The 18,528-nt window shown below is 45.0% G+C and overlaps 2 non-coding genes across 2 annotated transcripts; one reads left to right on the top strand and one right to left on the bottom strand.

Moving 5' to 3' along the window:
* The first annotated feature begins 1,235 nt into the window (after positions 1–1,235).
* Positions 1,236–1,309, top strand: TRNAA-GGC (transfer RNA alanine (anticodon GGC)). Its single transcript has one exon. It is a non-coding gene; the product is annotated as a tRNA-Ala (tRNA).
* An 11,248-nt stretch (positions 1,310–12,557) lies between these two features.
* Positions 12,558–12,666, bottom strand: LOC123619336 (U6 spliceosomal RNA). Its single transcript, XR_006727911.1, has one exon. It is a non-coding gene; the product is annotated as a U6 spliceosomal RNA (small nuclear RNA).
* Positions 12,667–18,528: the final 5,862 nt, after the last annotated feature.

Genomic DNA, 18,528 nt, shown 5'->3' on the forward strand with positions numbered 1-18,528 from the left:
TCACCAACTCTTCTCTGCTAATAGCAGGATGGGGAAAACTCAAAGGTGTCACCATGTCATTAACCGCCCTGTTAAGCAGGGCACCCTCACACTCTTAAGCATCAGGTTAGAAACTTCCAGTCAACAAGCTAGCCCTTCTAACCTTCTTTTTTCCAGTAAGGGTACGTGCTTGCCAAGCCATAGGTGTCTTGGTGGGAGGGCCTTGGGCAGACAATGACCCCAAGTATTTGTAATGCCACGTTCACAGATGTATTTATACAGGGCCTGTGTTCAGCATTTGTCATCACTGTCACCGAAAATGATTTCCTGGGTCATAAAAATGACTACAAAGCTTGACCCTGAAGATTCGACTTGCCTGTTTGCTTATTCAGGTTCAAGATGTGATGTCAAACACTGCTCTATTAGTGGTCGCTTTTCACACGGAGTTTGCTCGGGGTTGATAACAATGATGGTCGGAGAAGCATGTTGATGTTGGTCCAGATAGGATGGTGCTGAGGTGCCGAGAGCAAGGGTGTTGACAAGGCAGAGGAGGCTGGGAAAGATGTGCAAATGCAGGTGTTACCTTCCCTGGCAGCCCCCTTTCAGAAACCGGCAGTTCATCACAGGATGACAGTAACAGAAGGATTCCTGGGACGAGGGTCTCCTATGAGGGATTTCTGGGTCTCACACACAATGTGGCCTCCGTTTTACACAGCCCCCCACACACATATTTTAAAATGCACAGAAGTCTAATTACAGTGGGCAGACACACTTCTTTTAATTATTCCTTACAGCTCCAGTTCACAGAGACTTTTTCTAAAGTTAGAGTCATTGTCAAATAATGAGGCCTCCCCCTCCCGCCCCCGTCCCACTTGTGCGTCAAACCAGGCAGAGGCCAGCCTACCTCCTAATTTCATTAGCCCAACATTACTACAGGTTGCAGGAAGGAGGGGGGTCAGACTCAGATATTCCCAAAGAAGAATCCTATTTTAAAATCAGGTTATTAAAACACTCAGACAAGCAGACACACCCAGATACATGTCAGATCAATTGCTGGGCACTGGTGCAGTTTTTGAAAGACGGAGTGCCTTCACTTTCATTAAATTATATGATTGTGTAGGAAAGATGGGCTGTCGTTCAGCTGTGAACCTTCAGCCAAGTCACATTAGAACCAACATTAGGATGGCAGATTGCTTTTTAAAACTAATAATAACAAGTAAAACATTTAAGCACAATAAAAAAAATAATCTGAAGGGGGAAGGGAATAGCTCAGTGGTAGAGTGCATGCTTGGCAAGCATGAGGTCCTGGGTTCGATTCCCAGTACCTCCATTAAAAAATGAAAATAAACCGAATTAACTCCCCCCAAAATTAGAATAATTAATTAATTAATTAATTTTTAAAATCTGAGTGTGTGATTTCAGTTGCACACAAAGAAACAAAAATTTCCTAAACTGAATGTTCTCAATTCTTTTTATTAACCACCATTACTAGAAATCAATTGCAAATTGTTTGAGGTTATTTTTCTAAAGGTCTTTAGACTGTGACATATTGGTGGTGCCCTTTAAGTATCTCTATCTGCAGGTCCTGCCTGGTGGAGACCTCAGACAGGACTCGGTCCGCGATTTACATTTCAAGCATTTGGAATTCCAAACACCTCTGCTTTCTCCTCTGGAATATTTTACGGTCAGCCAAACGTCATCCATTTGGAATCTGTGATATTTCACCTTTGGAATGTGGAATTTCTTTTGTTGGAATGGTTTAAAAGAATCCTCTCCTCCATGCAAATCCAGTATTTGAAAGAAGAACTTGGTCCACAGTCCATCATGATGGAGAAACAAGCGCTCACAGCATTTTAAAATCCTAAGAGGCTGTTGGCCAGCCGAGTCCTGCAAAGAAATCTCGAAGCTAACAGGACCCAAAACTGCATATTTTAAATTGGATTCTCTGAGGATGACTTTTCCTGCGTCTCTTCCCCCTGGAGGGACTTGACGCTGGGTCTTCTGCCAGGATGATTCGAATTCCTCATTGACAATCTCTCCCCATGAGTGATGCTCCATCTAGTCTACTCCTCGGCACATAGTAGGAGCTCAGTAATTGTTCCTGGGGTTTATAATTTGGCTATTTGTTGTCCATCCACTGTGCTAATGGGGAAAGAAACTCATCACATGTGGGCTGACAGTCCTTCAAAAGAACAGCACGGGGTCCCCCAGACCCAGTCTTCAGACGTGGCCCCAGGAACTCTGCTGCTGTTTGGTGAGCCCACTGATCTACAGATCGCTCCCACACTGGGCTCCACCCTCCCACAGGGCATCTCCGCCGGCCCTCTGCAGGCCCCACCCCCCCATCTCCTTTCCTCTGACAAAGTACGGAATATCAATAGCATTTTAGGCTTAGAAAGTTCAAGGGTCAATCTTCAAGGTGCTTAAGGCAGGGGAAAACTCCCCTGTCTTGGGGTGCCTGACAGTGACGGCATCTCCAACTAAATAGGAGCATCTCTGTGTGAAAGCGCCAGTGTTCCTCATGCTAATTAAACAAACCAATTATGGTAATTAACTGGCACAAATGTTTAAATGGCTGGGAAGCAGAATGAAGGGGGTTACCACTGAGATGCCACACAATTATCCTGGTAAAAATGGATTTCGAAACAAGGGGATGCTTGACATTTTTGGTCACTTTCAAAATGTATATATATTGAAATTCTTAGGAAGGATCTGCCAATTCCACTCCATCCTTAGACTGTTAAAGACAAGAAATATCAGAAAGAAAGAAACAAGCACACCAAGGGAGAAAGAGAGAACATAAACCAAATTTTTAAAATCCTGCTCAACTGACAAGGATGCAATGGGATGTTACTTCCCCATCACTTAGCGATCATAATTAAAGAAATTCGGTTTTGATGAAGGTCACCTTGACTTTAGGAAGGAAAGAAGGCCTGAATGATATGCTAATTAGGACACATCTCTTTGAAAACTGTCCAAGTGGCTGAATATATATTTTTAAACCAGGCCTGTAGTTAAAAGAGTTTGCACCAAGTTCTGGCTTTTTGTTTTCTTCCTAAAGAGAGTTGGTTGGTCCAGTTGCTCCCTTGTTGTTGAAATTCAATCAGGGGCATTAAAGTGTAAACCAGTTGGAAAAACAAAGAGCTTTAGGAAAATTAGTTGCTTCAACAACAACAAACAAGCACTTGGTAATCTTCTTAGAGAAATTAATGAAGAGCAAACCCCCCTCAACTGGGGAGAAGAATGATTCCCGGCTCTCAAAGCACCGGCCTGGGAGCTTGAGAGAGAAGGTGTGAATGAAGAGAGAAGGATTAAGTCGAACTTCAAGGAGAACACAAAGAAATTTGGGGGATCTGAGAGCGCAGTGCACCCATTTTCAGATGGAGGAGTATTTTGGAGGGCCAAGGGGTCCTAATCCTCTATGCAAATCTCCTTAGATTGAAGTTTGCTTAAGTGTTTTATTTCTTTGCATACAATTAACATGCGAAGCCCTGAAATGCTAACCGACTTCAAAGTCGCCTTGTCTAGAAGCATCTCAAGTTATCTCGCCTGCTGCCTTTAATCATCTTCCAAGCTTTTCTGATACTTGAAGACGAAATCTCATTTTTCAGAGTCTTGAAGGCCTTACACACACTCAAAAGAAGGAAAAAAACCACCCCCTCCACCATTAAACAAACAAAGCACCCCCCTTCTGCATTACAGGCCAGAACTTTATCTTCTTTTTGTTGGTTCTAAGGTTGATAAGTAGATCTGCTATTTTTACTTCCAATTGGATCGTGTTCCCGGCGCTTCTCTTTTTGATTTAACATGCAAATCATAATCCTGAACTATGGAATGTTTTGTTTCTGAAACTATTTATTTGGAAATGACTTGAAATTCCCAGAAAAGTTACAAAACTAAAAACAATACTTTTGCCTTTGTCTAAATTCACCTACTGTCAGCATTTTACCCCAGTGCTTTATCACATATGCATGTCACACACACACACACACACACACACACACTCCAAAGTTGCTTCTTTAAACCAGTTGAGAGTACATTATATACCTTAAGTTACAACCCCCAGATACTTCCATGGGAATTTCCTAAAAACAGGAATATTCCCTTACATAACCACAATATAGTTATCAACTTCAGTAAATTTAACCTTGATACAATAACTTTTATCTGGTTTATCATTTGTGCTTCAGTTTTGACAGTTGATCCAATAATGTCCTTTGAGTGTTTTCCCTGCTAAGACCTGGTTGGTGTAGGGTCAGGGATTACATTTGGTTGACATACCCTTTTTAGTTTGAACAATGTTTTCAAAGTCATATAAATTTAAAGCATTTGGATATTTTAAGTAAAAAATGACTATATTCAGTAAATGACTAGTATTTAATCTAGACACCTGAAGTTTAAGTTTTTGCCAACATTTGTAACTGATGTATGTGGAACCCAAGAATCAGAATAACAATAAAAACAGCAAGGACAATTGACCTTTACTGATGACCTATTATGTGTCAGGTGCTCTGCTAAGTGATTTTTATGGACTGTCTGGGCAGTTGTTCTATCAAGGTCTCCTTTTCCATCTCCCAGCACAGAATGAAGGAACTTTCAGAAATGCTTAGGATCTCCCTTTTCGTCCTTTCTAGGAAATCTCATTGTTTGAATCGTAATTCTGAGATTCAGACCTAGGGTTGTACAGGCCATGAAGGAGATCCAACACTCCAGATCTTTAACTCCAGCTAGTAGATAAAACAGATAATGTTTAGGTGATACAGTGCTAGGAAGAAAAGTAAAGCAGGGTAGGGGCGAGAAAGCAACATGAATATGGGAGTGACATGGCTATTTCATGTAGGGAGGTCAGGGAAGACCTCTCTGATGAGGTGGTAATTGCAAAGAGCCCTGAAGGCAGGAAAGGAAGGCATGAACCTTGTGGATATCTGGGGGAAGAGCAGCCTAGGCAGAGGAATCAGCAAGTGCAAAGGCCCTGTGGCAGCAGGGTGCTTGGTATGTGTAAGGCACTATGAGGAGCCCACCAAGTGATCTGGGAGGAGAACAATGGGAGAGGAAAGAACAGGGGTGGCAGAGAACAGCCAGTATGGGGACAGGGAGGTCATGATGAGGACTTTGGCTTTTAATCTGAGTGATAAGAGAAACCATCGCAGGATACCAAAAAGAAGAATCTTTTTAAAGGCAGTGTTGTAGAAGAAGGTGGAAATCAAGAACTTAACTACTATTAGCCTAGTGGTGGCTAGAAACCTCACCAATGACATAAACGGTAGATTAATGCATATTTTGTGTTACATGAATACCTACATACACGTTTTATGCATTGATAATATAACTTTTCTTAATTTTTTGATAGTTCTAGGCTGCGTGTTTTTTCAAATTGTTGCCAATTTCCCCCAATTTTTCCAATTTATTTGCTGACCAAAAAATCCACATATAAGTGGACCCATGAAGTTCAAACCCATGTGCTTCAAGGGTCAACAGTAATTTAAAATGGTCCCATCGTCACCCCCTTTAAGGCAAATTTCTTACAAGGAATTTTCTTGCTGTCTTGCGATCTAAGGTCATGGAAGAATCAAATCCATGACATATAATTTGTGACTCTTCATGGGGTTGACAAGAGTTCGCACCCTTTGATGAGTAGAAAGAGATCTGGTTGGTGGCATTTTCTCCACACGAGATGTTCTAGGGTAAAATTTATTTCATACAGTAAGTTTAGCAGGAAGAGTAAGGCTACCTGGAGGTGATCCTTTGTCACTGAGGATGTGAGTGATGACAATTCCTCCTCAGCAGGAGGGCAGGTGAGTGTGCTACCTATTGGTAGGGCCATGTTTTAGACAGAGCAAGCGAGCGCGTGTGCGCACCGTAAGACTCTCATGTGGGCTATGCAGAAATCAAACACGGATGGGGAATACGTCTAGATTTTGCTGGCAGTGACCCTCTGCACTGCCCTGGCTGAGTTCACCCTGTTTTGTCTACGTGTAGCATTTTCAACCCCTTTCTGTCCCCAGCTCCTCCCTGTTTCTCCAATCTGCCCCAATTCCAGGAACCATCACCCCATCCTCTGCTTCTAGGTCCCTGTGCTGACAAAGCTTCTGAGCAAGAGGGTAGCTCTCCAGTTCTCCTAATCTCACCCTGTCCTTCCCACACAGTGATTAACAGGGGAAGGCTGTGGACTCAGAAGACAGAGGTCGGAGTCTTAGCTCTCCCCTTCTTAGCGGTGTGACCTCAGGGAAATTGTTAACTTCTCCCAGCCTCAGTTTCCTCATCAGTAAAATGGGGATGATGATGATCAGATCCATCCACTGAGTTGTAGCAAAGCTGTGATAAATTCGGGCCCACTGCTGGCCCATATGGTGCATTTGTGGAAAATAGGGAAGACGCCGGATCCTTCGGGAGACACTCCCCACCTGGTGAACAGAACGTGGACTAGATTTCAGCCCTACTTGGTGCCTCCTGGGCGTCTCTGACAGGGTCTGTCTGCCCAAACCATCCGCACAGTTCCTGGAAATAAAAATACAAGTTTTAGAACATAAGATGTGCAGAAAACAATATTCGCCAGTATTACTTAGTGCCGTTATCAAGGATCCTCCCCCGTGGTCATGGCAACCAGATTGGCTGGGGTGCCGCCTTTACCCTGCTTCCAATGGCCCGGAAAGTTTCTTCTCTGAATTCCAACAAGGTAACCAAAAGCGGCAGCCCTGTGCATCCGAGTGCCCCTTGGGGCGCCGCCCCACCCTTCCTCGGAGTACAGGACAGGGTGGGGAGGGTGGCGAGCATCACTTAGAGCGCCAAGTACCTGGTTGCAGCTGGTGGTATTTCTGAACTCGCAAAGAAAGGAGACTAATTTTCCCCGTTCCAGAAAATGGCTTGAGGCCTCCTAAAGGCCCCCTTCAGACGGGCAGCTGGAGCAGTCTGGGGAGAAAGTCGTGCTGCGTGGGCTTTCTGAGGACCATATGGGCAGCTCGGCCGGTTCTGTGACTGCGCCCGCCCTGCTTGTCATCCCCAATCATACGTGCTCTAAGCCGTGTTTTAATTTACTCGGCTGGTGCAACACCCGCGCTGCCAGGGCGGTCCTTGGGGCCCCCTCATTCCTGCTGCTGATGACAAGGAGTATGCAAAAGGCACAATTATTCACCCACCAAGGTGACAGAGAAGGCCTCTGCCTGGGAATAGGTTTCCAGCTTCCAACATTTTCATGTCAGTCGCTGAAGCACTTTGCAGTTTGCAAACAATTCTATGGAGACCTCTATTTTTTTTTTCTTTTTTTTTCAAAAAAGCATTTTGATCCTAGCAAGTGACGGGACTTCAAGTGGCGGCCGGCCGGCTCGCCATTGATTCCGGAGGCCCGTCTTCAGAAGGCTTGCCACACGTTCCTCCTATTCAGCTGGATTATTGGATTTTTTTTTTTAATCAAATAAGATTTCCCCTTCTCCCTTTTCCTTCTCCTTTTCCTCCCACATCCCAACCCTAGCCTGCTTGGCCTCAAACAAAGGAAAATATGTCAGGCCCGGCCTATTAATTCGTACAGATTTGGTGTTGTTTATGTTCTCCTGTGAACCACATTCCAAAGCACCAAAATAAAACAGCTCGAGTGTAGCTTTCAGCTCCCCAGCCCATGATGTATTTCATTTGCTACGGTCCAGCCATGGTAACAATGCCTTTCATTTTCTTACGGCCTAAGATGATTTTCTTTCTGTGAGGGCCATTTTTAGAGAGAGAGAGAGAGAGATAGAAACAGGGAGAGAACAGAGAGAGAGAGAGAGAGAGAGGGAAAGAGAGAGAGAGAGCCCGCTAGAAGAAAAGAAAAAAACCACCTCTCTTTTCCTTTTCAGGGTATCATTTGCAATTTAAAGCTAACCTGGGGAGTGCTGGAACAATGCTTCTGCCCATAAAACGGTCCCGGCCAGGGGCCGCATGCCCAATGAGGGTGATGTCGAGCTATTTAGTTCTTTGTCCTCCCATAATATCTACTTAATGCAGTTCAATAGCAGTGGATTGTTAGCGGCATTAAGGATTCTATTAAGTTCTTCCCAAGCCCGGCTATTCTCCTCCAGCTGTTGAGAGCCTGAGCCTTTCAGCTAAGGCTGGAGGAGAACCTTCCGGAAAGCACCTCTGCCGAATGGGTCTTCTCCCGACTTGATCTCAGACCTGCGACTGCGGAGCCCAGCTCGGAAACGCCAGCCCGCCCCGTGGCTAAGCAGAGATGTTTTCAAATCCCACCAGGCCCTAAAGCTTTGAATTTGGGAGCTCCGGCCCCTTCATAGTCTTATCAAATTAAATCTATGCTTCCACGTCTCATATGAAATCAAATGTTTTTCACTTCTCAAATCTCTGAAAACATTTTTTAGACTATTTGAATCTTTTTCTGTTCAGCTTTAGGGAGAATGGATGATCCACTCTGTCCTGCTTTATTCTTCATTGTTGAGATGCAATCGGACGAGAGTTCAGTTTCAGACGTGTTGACAGAAACCGACCACTTGAGAAACCTCGTTAAACACTTGGTAAGTTTGATCTTGTGGTTTTTCTTTCTATATTTGAAAGCCAGTACGAGGACTTCATTTTAAAATAGGAAACATGGTGGGCCTTGGGCCAGTGAATAAAACGGCTTCTACCTGCAGAAAGTTGGCCTGAGACAGAATTGCTATCATTCTCAGCTTGAGTTGAGTCAGCTGGTGAGATCCAGGGGCAGCCTTCCCATCTTGACCTAATGCTCCAAGCCTACCTTGAAGAATTTGGTGAAGCCAGATAGAGCCAGGTGGCTGGGTTCACCCCCTCAGGGCCTAGCAACTTACCTGGCACACAGGGGTGCCCTCTGCTTCCTGCACAGGATCATTTATCACTGAGTTCGCAAGAGCCATCCAGGGACCCTTGAATGCTAATTCCTTCTTGGGGCCACCCTGCCCCACAGATAATCCTGGGGGGGTGGTCCCCTTCTTGCCCATCTCAGCAGAAGGGGTCACAGGCAGAGCAGTCCTGGACAGTGTGGCCTCCAGAGCTGGCGGCTCCATCCAGAGTGGGCGGAGAGAGGGAGGCAGGCGGGGGCTGCGGGAGGGCCAGCGGGAGGGGAGGGGGCCCTGCCAGGATTTCACACAGTTGGCTGGAAGAGGCAAGCACTAAGCTGCCTTTTCAACCACAGTAAACCCTGTCCATCTGGCCACCCTAAAACTCTGTTAGCTTGTCCCCCTCGCCCGGGGCTGACTAGACCTCCTGAAGCAGAAGTAACGCCATCAATGGTGTAAACCCCGGCCACTTGAGGGAATTACGTTTCATTTCATGCTTGACTTAATCAAAACTGGGGAAATGAAATGTACACCTTTTTGATGTCCTTTTCCCTGCTGTTTAAAGAGAAGAATCTTAACCCATTTGATCTTCACATGCACCCAGTAAATGACCAAATATGGCAAGCTGTCAAAAGCAGAAGGCGGCCAGTTGCCAGGCGGTGTTGGGTCACTGAGAAAGCACTTAATGCGGGCAAACGTAGGTTTGGAGCCCAGGGACATTGTGGCCGAGGCAGTGTTTCCCCCAGCCGGGCTGCAGTTAGGACTTTTGAAAGGAAAAGTTGGGTTGGAGAAAGGAGCAGGTCTTTTTGATTCAGAGGGATGGAGCATGGGTTGACACTTGCCTTCAAATTTCCCGTCAGGTATCCCTTCCTCCTGGAAGATTTTCCCACCCTCTCCCACTACTGGTTAAGAAGTGGACTCCGGGGTCACTCTGTGTGTCCTGAGCCAAGGTACTTAATCTCTCTAGGGGCCTCAGTTAACTCATCTGTAAAATGGAGATGATTATAGTCTTGACCTCATTGGTTCCTATGGGGATTAAATGATATACCATATAGAGGGTGCTTAGCAGGATGCCCGGTACATGAGACGTTCTCAATAATTGCAGCCTATTGTTACTGTTACTCTATTTATTACGTCTGCTGTGGACTAAATTGTGCCCCTCTCTCCAGTTCATATGTTGAACCCCAACACCCAATGTGGTTTCATTTAGAGAGAGGCTTTTAGGAGGTAACTGAGGTTCAATGAGATGGTCAGGGTCAGGCACAAATCTAATAGGACGGTGGGACTTACAAGAAGAGAAAGATCTCTCTTTTTCCAACTACAAGTGGAAAAAGCCATGTGGGGACACAGCAAGATGGTGGCCATCTGCAAGCCGGGAAGAGCATTCTCACCAGAAATTCAACTGGCCGGCACCTTGATCTTGGACTTCCCAGCCTCTGGGACTGTAAGAAAGTAAATCTCTGTCGTTGAAGCCTCCCCGTCTATGGTATCTTGTTATGGGAGCCCTAGTGACTAATGTGACAACCTATTAGGGTTCTCTATTCTTGTTCTTTATGTGTACATCTCTTCAGTAAGACTCACATTCTTTGGAGGCTGATTCCATGGCTCACCTGGCTTCGTACACGGGGCGCTCAGCACCATGCCTGGTATACAGTGGATGATCATTAAATACCTGCCTATTACATAAATGAGGGGACATAGTTTTGTGTGACAAGAGAGCCATGAGCCTTTTCTCATCCCATTTTGGCCACTTCGGCCACTTCTATACTCTGTGACCTCAGACAAGTTATTTACCATCTCTGTGCCTCAGTCTCCCCACCTGTAACACATCGGGTTGGGCTGGCAGATTTCTAGGGTCTCAGAGACAGTGAGATTCTGCCTTTAATTAAAGACTGAGGTGGAGAGCTGGGTAACAGGGCAGAGCCTACAACTGGAGCCTAGAATGAGGCTGCTGCCTCCCCCCACCCCAGGCATCAGGAAGAAGATTGGAGATGACATTGGACTAGCAGGAAGATTCCAAGATGGGTTCACTAGGCAGCTTGAGTTGGGGGTGTGGAGGATGCAGGCTCAGGACTGAGCAAACACAGGTCTCACTCTGGGTGCCTCGAAGCTCTGGTTCCTGTCTGCCCTGTGGGCTGGGGAAGGGGCACAGAGCTTCCTGTCCAGAACTCATGGATGCAGGTAAGAGTGCAAGCCTTCTGGAGTGCAGAGTTGGCAGAAACAGATATGATTGTCCATCTAGTCCAGTGGTTTTCAACAGCCATGCATATGGAAACACCAGGAGGGGTGCTTGTTAAATCCTTGTGCCCCTACCCTAAGCCTCGCCTTAACTGGTCCAGTAAAGGGATGCTCCAACTTGGGGATCTCTACCGGGCCACCCTGGAGAGCCAGGAGTGCTTCCTGGATATGCTCCTGTCAACCAGCCTTGCCTGTCACTAACTCACTCATAACCTTGGGTCAGTCACATCGACTCTCTGAACCTTAGTGTCTTCATCTCTGAAAGGAGCATGGTCGCATTTGCCTCTCCTAGGGCAGGTGCTGGTTTGCCTGTGAAGGCTGTTTCTCTGTAAGAGCACGCCGTTTGAGCCCCAAGCTGAAGTTCACAAGCCCTCCGAGGTAATAGACAACATGTTTGCCTGCAAAAGTGGAAAACTAGAAACAACCTAACTACATGATGATAAGTCCCTGCAATGGACCATTTTGCATCCATCCAATGAAAACGCCTCTGATGAAAGGTTAAGTTAAAATAAGTAGTCGCAAACCAATATACAGAGCATGATGCTGTTTTTGTAAAATACGTGTGTAGTGTGGGTGTGTGTTCATTTGTTTAACACATTTGTAGAAGCTTGGGCTCTGGGAAGTAGGCTGACCTCTGATCTGGACGCATTTAGTACCCTTAAGAATGGGCAATTTATAAACATCACTACTGCCTCCGTTTCCTTATCTGTAAGATGGGGGTGATACGGATACCTGCTGCCTCACAGGAGTGTTATAAAGATTAAGTGAGTCAATACAGAGTAAGGTTCTTAGCACACGCTCGCAATAGATATCCAGTAAAATGTGAGCTGTTATTAGTTACATAAAAGCGTTTTTTAAAAAATTCAGACAGGATGCACACCCAAATGATAACCATGGTGACCAATCATTCCTGAATGACTAATTGCCAGACAAACAATTTTTTTTCAGGAAGAAAAATAACTGGGACAGAGCGTATATCCTTTCCATATGGAAAGATATCCAAAAGCAGTTGGGTAGGAAGAAAAGTGGGCTCTCTAACAGGCTGCGTGATGGAAACTCAGATTGCCAATAAGAATGAAATGTTGGTATGCACAGCGAGAGAAGCCTGGAAGCCAGTAGATCCCTCCTCTCACAGTGATTCCTTCAGGAGCAGGACTGGGATTGGAGGGAGGCCTGGCGAGGCACCCAGGGCACAGAATTTGCACCAGCCGCTACGGGCCTCTCTCCCCTCCCCCCAGTCCCAGGCCTGCCCAGCGGCGTCAGCATCCAGGAACCGTCATTTACTACACTCGCCACTTCTGTATGGTTGTAGTTATTTTAACAATTATTCTTTATTTCCGTGTTGGGTGTTATTCTTTATAATAATAAAGAATTGAAAATATGAAAAGGAATATATGTACGTATATGCAGGGCTGGGACAGTGTGCTATATACCAGAAATTGACACATTGTAATTGCCTGTACTTCAATAAAAAAAGAGAAAGAATTGTTTATTTAAATAATATGGTAACTGTTTTGACAATTATTCTTTATTTCTGTTTGTCTCTATTTTCTTTCTTTTTCTTTTTTTGTGGAATGCTTCACAAATTTGCGTGTCATCCCTGCCCAGGGACCGTGCTAACCTTCTCTGTGTTGTTTCAATCTTTCAGTGTACGCGCTGCTGAAGCAAGCACTCTATTTTGTTTCATGTTTATTTTATTTCCTCAAAAGCAATACTGTGTATCTCCTTAACAGGTCGGGGTATCAATAAAGATGTAATGCAATCATAATACCAATACTCACTGCTGTCATTGGCCCATTTGGATCCCCGGTATGGAGTTGCTCCCTGCAACCCTGCCTGGTCCTCAGTGCGGTATTTACCCTCTGAAAGAACTGCTCCATCCAGCCCTTTTGGAGCTCCTGCCATGTGCCCGGCTTAGCTCAGCTCACTCTCCTGCCAGCCTTCCACGTAGGGTCTGTTAATATTCCCACCTTCATGTGGTTTTCTTTAAAATCCATTTTTAAATGAGGAAATTCGAAGGTTAGAGACCTCAAGAGACTAGCTCGAGACCAACTAGTAAGAGTTCAAGGTGGGACCTGAGCCCTGGGATTCGGGCTCTGGAGCAGGGATGACTACTACTCAGTCCAGATTTATCCACGTAATTACATCTTCAACTATCCTGCTCTGGGGGGCACTTTTTTAATTTGGTGGAGGTGTATGCCACCAAACATCCCACCAAGAAAACCCCAGTCTCGGCCCCATCCCTGGGCTGCACCAGCTTTTCTTTCCCCCCTTTTGTTAAGAGGCCTCGTCTCTGACTTGATGAAAACATTTGTAATAGATAATCAAATGCTGATATGTTGCAAGGGACAATGCCTTATTTGTTAAATATAAATGAACATGAACACGGGTCCTCGGTGCCAGAAAGGCAAAGGGTTCTGAGGCCTTTTCAGGGGCACAGGCTGAGCCCCCGGGGAAAGAAAGCCAGGCGCCTGTAAAGGGCCTCGTCTAGGACGGTGATCGTCCGACAGCTCTTGTGTGACAAGATACATAGTTTCTTTTCAGCAACAGGCAGATTATCGGTTACTATAGTTTCCCTAATGCTCAAATACAGCTCAGGCCTAAGCTGAACAGAATAGGTTAAAAGGTGCCGAAGTTTGGCCCGGGAAACCACATGTTGAGAATCAGACACCAAACAAAGCAAAAAGCACATCTCCCTGGTCTTTGATGTCTTTTCTGAGGGATGTAGAGTGAGAAAAAGACAACCGGTGCTCAGGCCAGCGGCTCGATGGGCCCCTGTGACAATGGCCGGCCGGGTGGGAGCTGAGTACAATGCCCAGACAATGTCCCCAATCCCGGGCAGCCCCGGGCGCGCTGTGCCTTCACAAACACCCTGCTGGAAACAGCATTTTAGCTCCCAGTTTCTTAGAAAGTTCCTGCCTGCCTCCCCAGCCCTGCTAAACCTCCTCCCTTCCAAACCCAACCCTTTTACAAGGTCCCTCCTGAGAGAGGCGACTTTCTCGCTCAAATGCCACTGCCCCCAGCCCAGCCACCCGAACACAGCCCCTGAGTGCACCACTTTTCCGCAGGCTTTAAATTTTCCTAGATCTGCATAAACATCCTTCCTCAACCTCTGAAAGGAGAGCAGCGCTCTCCCTTCCAATAATTCATCTCGGCTCTAAAATATTGCCTTGTGTATCCCTCGGAGGTGATAGTGTGACGTTTTTTCATAAACGAGATTAAATTAACCACTATTTATGCCAGCAATGTGGGTTCCTCCTCTTCTGCCGGGATCTGTTTATTTCATTTGGCTTTTTATTTAAATTTAGGGAGCAAGATAAATGGGCTTTCGCATTTGGAGATCTCCATCCATCACCAGTCGGCTGCATCTGGGAACCTAAGTGCATGGGAGATTATGAGTGAGGGAGAGACGGCCGGCAGGCTGCAAGCTCCAAGCTCGTGCAGGGAGTTCTGAATGTTTTTTGGTGGTTGTTGCAGTATTGTGCCTCTGGTTGTCATTAGTTCTTTATAATGTTTCATGAAAAATATCTAATTGTAACAACTGTATTCCAAGAGTGAACATCTTCCTTGAATTGAAGCGCTCACAATGGCCGCAGGATAACTGTCCTTGAATTTGAGCCCTTTGTGGGCCGTCAATAGGCTTACAATGTGCTGAATTAGCAGGCATATTAATGGGCAGATGCAATAGGAGCCTTTCTTCAGCCTCAAATCTTCTTATGCAAATACCCCATGAATTCAGTTCAAAGCACTGCCTTCAAAATGAGCTGATCTCGCCCGCTCAGAAGGGACCCCGGGAGAAAGTGACATGAGAAAAGTTTCGACACTTGTTTTTATAACTGGACATGATCTTGTTATCATAATCTGATACTGGTCACTTGCATGGCCGGCTTGTAGGATTTTAAACCCTTAACAGAGAGAGATAATCTCGGCCTTTGTCGGAGTGTGGACAGAATCCCGGCGTGCAGGGAAGCCGGCAGGGAGAAGCACAGTTCTTGCTTTCTCAAACAAACCTTTTCATGATAAAAGCTTTTATCCTGGGATAATCACCCGGCTGGATTTCAGTGGTGATGGTAAGGTGTTGGCAAAGGGCAGGAATGGCACATTTTTTTTTTAAATGAAAATGACCAATTCTGGAGATTACCCGCAATCACACTGAATTAGCTCTCAGAGTCCCAAAATCGGCCGTTGGAGTGTTTTCAGAGATCCCATAGAAAACCAGGTTTTGGTCACCGCTTCCTAGCCTGAGGCAAGATAACACAAGGGTAGCTAACACTCCTGTGGCACCAAAATGTGCCAGGCATTTTTATGCTGTTCTTAGCCTTTTACACATATCAGCTTGTGTAATTTTCACCAATACCCTATGAAGTAGCTACTATGATTGGCCCCATTTACGGATGAGAAAAATGAAGGAAGGGGTTAAGTTATTTGTCCAGGCGTTGAGAGGTTATGAAGTCCCTCCAGGGGAGAAAAATGCACCGCGCGGGCACATCAGCTCATTCCAGAGGGAAGTGGTCATTCCCCCAGGAAGACTTTTCCTGGCAGAGGAGTCTCCCCTCCCTCTGGACCCTGTGAGTTAAGCAGCTGCACAGCGTGAGGGCATTTGGCCAGTCGGCCCCCATACAGTGGTCTCTCCTCTTTGACACAGTTATATGATAAATGTGTATCTATAAAAGTATTTTAAAGGAGAATATACATTTAATAGTAATGCTCCTTCATATCATAGTATTATAATTGTATCTAGAACCGAATCCCATGGCCCCATGAAAGTTAAAGACACGGAGATGGTACATTATAAACCGAAAGTCAGTGATGTCGCTTAACGAGAAGTGACGGATTGGGCCGTATTACCGTTAACAGGAACAGCCGGCATGTTCAGACTATTTGTGCGTTATTTTCTCATTCATTTACTGAGTGTCGACTTGTTTGTTCCTTACCCGCACGCTGTGAAGGGAGGCCTATGATGTCCGTTTTACAGCTGAGGAAACTGATGTATCCAAATTTGCCTTCCCATCACCAAAAGTCAGTTTTAGTCCCATTTCTTGTCCCTTTGCTCCTCATCTCTCTAAGAGTTTTATTATTATTATTATTACTGTAATAGAGATACTAAGATTGAACCCAGGTCTTCATGCATGCCAGCCACCGTTGGGCTATTCCCCCAGGCCCCTCGCTGTAAGAGGATTTGGTTCGTTACATTATTGCTTTGCATTTCCCACATTGGGTGTGTGTGTGCACGAATGTTTGTGTTTTCCTGTTTGTGTGTGTGTGTTTGGTGTGGAGGATGATTGTGGGGAGGAGGAGGGAGAGAAGAAACAGAAATTTACCACTAGGGAGACTGAAGAACGAAGAGACAAAGAACTTGCTCAGGGTCCTGGATCTGGGTCAACCCCTCCAAGATACCCCTGGGCAAGAGACACTCCCACCCCAGACTTCGGACACTAAAGGTTTATTGCCAAAAAGAATTTAAAAACAAAAGGGTAAGACATGTCTGTGCTTCCCAAAATAACACAGTGATAACTACAACAGTAATAACAATAAATGCTAATAACATTAGGCACTAATTCTGGATGCTTTCTCATGCCCCAGGCACCGTGCTAATATGTGGATAATCCACTAGCCGTAGATGAGAGAATGGAAAGGAAGAAAAATACCTCAAAAATGGAACAAAATAAGTAACTATTGGGAACATAGAATAGGAGTGGGGGGAAGTTAGATAAACGGTGAATTAGTCTGCTTATACAATTTGTTACATTAGTCTGCCATAACAAACACCACAGACCGGGTGGCTTAAACAGAATTGTTTTCTCATCGTTCTGAAGGGTGGAAGTCTATGATCAAGGTGCCGTCAGGGGTGGTGTCTGGTGAGGCATCTCCTCCTGGCTTGCAGACGCCCACTTTCTCATTTTGTCCCCCACGTGACCGTTCCTCTGTGTGCTCACAGAGACAGAGAGAGAGAAGAACGCATTCTCGTGTCTTTTCCTCTTCTTATAAAGACACTAGTCAGATTAGAGCCCTGCCTTTATAACCTTCTGTATATATACAATGTGACACTATGCAGCCATAAAAAAGAATAAAATAATGCCATTTGCAGCAACACGGATGGACCTGGAGATCACCATTCTAAGTGAAATAAGTTAGAATGAGAAAGAAAAATACCATATGATATCACTTATATGTGGAATCTTAAAAAAAAAAAAGACACAAATGAACTTATTCACAAAAGAGACTCGCAGACAGAGAAAAAAAAAAAAACTTACGGTTACCACGGTGGGGTGGGGAGGGATAAATTGGGAGGTCGAGATTTGCAGTACTAACTACCATATATAAAATAGATAAACAACAAATTTACACCGTATAGCACAGGGAACTCTATTCAATATCTTGTAGTAACCTACAATGAAAAAGAATATGAAAACAAATATATGTGTGTACGTGTATGACTGAAACGTTATGCTGTACGCCAGAAATGGACACAACACTGTAAACTGACTATACTGCAACTAAAAAAAACCAAAAAATATGGAAACCAGTCTGATTAGAGCCCATCCTTATAACCTCATTTAACCTTAATTACCTCCCTAAAGCCCCTATCTCCAGACACAGTCACACTGGGGATTAGGGCTTCAACATATAAATTTGGGAATGACACAGTTCAGTCCAGAATAAATGGAGATTCTCAGAACACTTAACTAGAGATGGCAGAATTTGAGGCTGAATGAATGATTCTAAAAAGGAAGCTGCAAATAGGCAGACTGGTTGTGTTTGGTCTGCACAGTATTTTAAAAATGGAGAGAGAAAACACAACAATACTGGCATTTTCAATGTCCTTTTAAAAGATGAGAGTTCTGGCAACACTGGGCTGGCCTTCTGAAACGGCAGTAGCTGGCTGGCTGGTGCTTTGTATAAGCAACAAGTTCACTTTTCCAAAGTTCCCACCCCTCCCTATCGTGCAGGCCTACAACTCCTCATCCAAAACTTTAGGGCTCAGTTGCATCTCTGAATTTAGAATTGTTTTTATTTTAGAGAGACAATACAGTACATATACTCTATTACCTTATACCCACTGTAAGATCTGGGGCAGCACCCCCATAATCGATCAACTAACATTTCTGTAGTAAAATGTGTAAATATTCACAGTAAGGGCCCTAAAGGCTTTAAGTAGCCTTCTATCTGTTCTGGTCAGTTTCTGCTGCCAAATAAGACGGCATCAGGACAGGTTTTGCCCCAAATGGTTTACAGCAAATGTGCAATGTCCAAAGGCTTTGCATTTGGGAATTTCAAGTAAGGGATTTGGCCCTGTCTTCTCCACACCCAGCCTGCTTCACCAGCCTGTGCTCTAACTGGGCCCCAACAGGCATCTGCTTTTAACTTTTGCTTCAACAGGTGAGGGGCAGGGGACAGTTTGTAAGGGAAAGAAGGGTTTCTAAGCACAAAGGCTTGGAGGCAGGAAAGGGTTGGCATATTTCAGGGAGATATTTGCTGGCAAAAGTCGAAGGAAATAGATTTTCTTTAAAACAATTTCGGGGAAGGGAAACAT

The sequence above is a fragment of the Camelus bactrianus genome, chromosome 9, assembly GCF_048773025.1.
Source record: "Camelus bactrianus isolate YW-2024 breed Bactrian camel chromosome 9, ASM4877302v1, whole genome shotgun sequence".
Taxonomy (NCBI): domain Eukaryota; kingdom Metazoa; phylum Chordata; class Mammalia; order Artiodactyla; family Camelidae; genus Camelus; species Camelus bactrianus.